At 37.0% G+C, this 3,954-nt stretch overlaps 1 pseudogene across 1 annotated transcript; it reads left to right on the top strand.

Moving 5' to 3' along the window:
* Positions 1-835: 835 nt before the first annotated feature.
* On the top strand, positions 836-1,639 carry LOC306658746 (glutathione S-transferase Mu 5-like; annotated as a pseudogene). The gene has a single exon. The product of its transcript is annotated as a glutathione S-transferase Mu 5-like (transcript).
* Positions 1,640-3,954: the final 2,315 nt, after the last annotated feature.

Below are 3,954 nucleotides of genomic sequence, written 5' to 3'. Positions count from 1 at the left end.
AATTAAAAATCATAAATTTACATAGGGCAATCTTGTTTGATTCATTCTTATTTTTTCCCTTCCCCCCCACCCCTCCCACCCCTCTTTTCCCTCTATACAGTCCTTCCTTCCTCCATTCTTACCACCCTCCTTATCCCTAACCCTAAACCTAACCCTAACCCTAACGCTAACCCCTCCTACCCCCCCTTATATGTCCTCATCTGCTTACCAGCGAGATCATTCTTCCTTTAGTTTTTTGAGATTGGCTTATCTCACTTAGCATGATATCCTCCAATTTCATCCATTTGCCTGCAAATGCCATAATTTTAGCATTCTTTATGGCGGAGTAATATTCCATTGTATATATATGCCACAGTTTCTTTATCCATTCATCAACTATTTTAAATGAGACTCATAGAAAAAAAAAGTTAACAGCATCAGTGATCTGTGAGACATTACCAAGAGTTAAATAAACATTTAATTGGAATCAAAAAGAGAGAGGGAGAAAGAGGTATTAAAGAAACCGTACCTGAATTTTTTTTCCAAGTTTGATAATTAACATAAACCAAACAATCCAAAAAGTTCAACAAAGCCCATGCAGAATAAATCTAAACAAAATCATGCCAACCAATGATAAAGAGAAAATTTCTTGAACAGTCAGAGAAACAGACACATAAAAGTACATTTAAAACATCAAAGAAGTACAGTGTATGTGATCCTACAATATGTACAATCAGAAAAATGAGAAATTATACTCCATTTATGTGTGATTCATCAAAATGCATAAATGCATTCTACTGTCACATATAACTAGTTAGAACAAATTTTTAAAATTTTTTTAAAGAATTACAGTGTAGGCCTGTCTTCCAAAGCCCACAAGTTTCCTCACCACGTTGTCCAAGTTGTCTATGGTTCTGGGTTATTGGGATATTCGCCGGCTGGCGCATGCTATCCGCCTGCTCCTGGAGTTCACTGATACATCCTATGAGGAGAAGCAGTACATTTGCGGGGAAGCTCCTGACTATGATCAAAGCCAATGGCTGGATGTGAAGTTCAAGCTAGACCTGGACTTTCCTAATCTTCCCTACCTCATGGATGGGAAAAACAAAATCACCAGAGTAATGCCATTTTGCGCTACCTCACTCACAAGCACAACATGTGTGGTGAAACAGAAGAAGAAAAGATTCGAGTAGATACCATGGAGAACCAAGTAATGGATTTCCGCATGCAACTGATTCGCCTCTGCTACAACTCTGACCATGAAAAACTGAAGCCTCAGTACCCGGAACAGTTACCTGGACAACTGAAACTATTCTCCTTATTCCTGGGGAAATACTCATGGTTTGCAGGGGAAAAGCTTACTTTTGTGGATTTTCTCACCTATGATGTATTAGACCAGAACCGTATGTTTGAGCCTAAGTGCCTGAATGAATTCCCAAATCTGAAGGCTTTTATGTGCCACTTTGAGGCCTTGGAGAAAATATCTACCTACTTGCAGTCTGACAGCTTCTTCAGGATGCCCATCAATAACAAGATGGCCAATTGGGGTAACAAGTGTATATGCTGAGCAAGAGAAACTGCTTGTTTTGTTCCATCTTGTACCCAGGGGTCTGTACTCTTCTCTTTCCAATAAATAGCACTTAGGTTAAAAAAAAAAAAAAAAAAAAAAAAAGAAGAATTATAGTGTATGTATGAATATATCACAATGAATTCCACATTTATTCATAGCATAATGCACCAATTTAAAATAATTAATAAATAGAAGGATGCCAGATAAAGGAGAAAAAGGGAATCAGGGCAGAGAGGAGTGGAGGGAAAGAGGAAGTACTAGGGATTAAAATGGAGCAAATTATGTTATACCACTTATGAAAATGTTGAAATGAACTCCTCTATTATGTATAACTATAATACATTAATAAAAACATCAAGAAGATAAGAATTACCACAGTTATCACCAGAGGCTATACAAGGGAGAAGACATTGGAGAAGCCTCTTCAAAGTATTGAAAGAAACACTGTCAACCTAGAATTCTTTGTCCAGCAAAAAGAGCTTCCAGCTTTCTCTCAGCAAAGGAAACTATCAGCAATGTGAAGAGAGAGCCTACAGAGTGGGAGAATATCTTTGCCACTCATACTTCAGATAGAGCACTAATTTCCAGAATCTATAAAGAACTCAAAAAACTCTACACCAAGAATACAAATAATCCAATCAACAAATGGGCTAAGGAAATGAACAGACACTTCACAGAAGAAGATGTACAAGCAATCAACAGATATATGAAAAAATATTCAACATCTCTAGTAATAAGAGAAATGCAAATCAAAACTACCCTAAGATTCCATCTCACCCCAATTCGAATGGCGATTATCAAGAACACAAGCAACAATAGGTGTTGGTGAGGATGTGGGGGAAAAGGTACACTCATACATTGCTGGTGGGGTTGCAAATTAGTGCAGCCACTCTGGAAAGCAGTATGGAGATTCCTCAGAAAGCTTGGAATGGAACCACCATTTGACCCAGCTATCCCACTCCCTGGCCTATACCCAAACAACTTAAAATCAGCACACTACAGAGATACAGCCACATCAATGTTCATTGCTGTTCAATTCACCATCGCCAGATTGTGGAACCAACCTCGATGCCCTTCAATTGATGAATGGATAAAGAAATTGTGGCATATATATACAATGGAATATTACTCAGCCATAAAGAATGATAAAATTATGGCATTTGCAGGCAAATGGATGAAATTGGAGAATATCATGCTGAGATAAGCCAATCTCAAAAAACCAAAGGACAAATGATCTCGCTGATAAGCAGATGAAGACATATAATGGGGGGTGGGAAGGGTTAGCGTTAGGGTTAGGGTTCGGGTTAAGGAGGGTGGCAAGAATGGAGGAAGGAAGGACTGCATAGAGGGAAAAGAGGGGTGGGAGGGGTGGGGGGGGAAGGGAAAAAATAACAGAATGAATCAAACAACATTACCCTATGTAAATTTATGATTACACAAATGGTATGCCTTGACTCCATGTACAAACAGAGAAACAACATGTATCCCATTTGTTTACAATAAAAAAAAAAGAGCTTCCAAAACTAAAAGTAAAATAATTAGTTTCTTACAACATCTAAAAGAACTCATCTCTGGAAGACCCATACCTTGTGAAATATAAAAACAGTTTATTCAAGTAGAAGAAAATGACACAAGATGGCAATCCAGCAGTCCAAGTATATACAAATGAACTAACAAGCTCTGAAACGGTAGTTATGTGGTGAAATAAAAGAGACATTTTTCTTCACCTAACATGTTTTAAAGATAATCGCTTAAAGAAAAAACTATGACAAGATGGTGTGGGGTTATAGCATAAACAGAAGAAAAATACATGTGAACCATAGCATAAATCATGAAAAGAGGTAAAGAGAATAATTCTGTTGTAAGGTTCTTGTGACACATCAAGTGTGGCAATATTATTGGGAGGTTTTTTTCATTAAGGATTAAATGGCCCATACTAGAACAACCACTGAAAAACAAAATATTAAACCAATAATAGAGTAAAATGAAACTATTAAAAAATATATCCAAAAGAAGGGAAGAAAAATAAGAAAAAAGAAACAAAGAGGGTACAGGACAAACTATGACTAATTTAGATCCAAAATACTTAACTATATTAAACAGAAATGACCTAAATGCCCCAGTTCAGAGATACAGATGGTAAAGATCAGATTGAAAAAAACGATCCTATTATAAGCTGGCAAATGATATTAACTTTCAATGTAAAGCCACAGTTTAAAACATAAGTACATAGAAAAAGATAGACCAAATGGTGGATCCATTCCAAGATTTTTGAGGAATCTCCATACTGCCTTCCAGAGTGGCTGCACCAATTTGCAAAACTACCACCAATGTATGAGTGTGCCTTTTTCCGCACATCCTCACCAACACCTAGTATTGTTTATGTTCTTGATAATAGCCATTCT

Source organism: Sciurus vulgaris (genome assembly GCF_902686455.1).
Source record: "Sciurus vulgaris genome assembly, chromosome: 4".
Lineage (NCBI taxonomy): Eukaryota > Metazoa > Chordata > Mammalia > Rodentia > Sciuridae > Sciurus > Sciurus vulgaris.
This window is presented reverse-complemented; position numbering and strand designations above follow the sequence as displayed.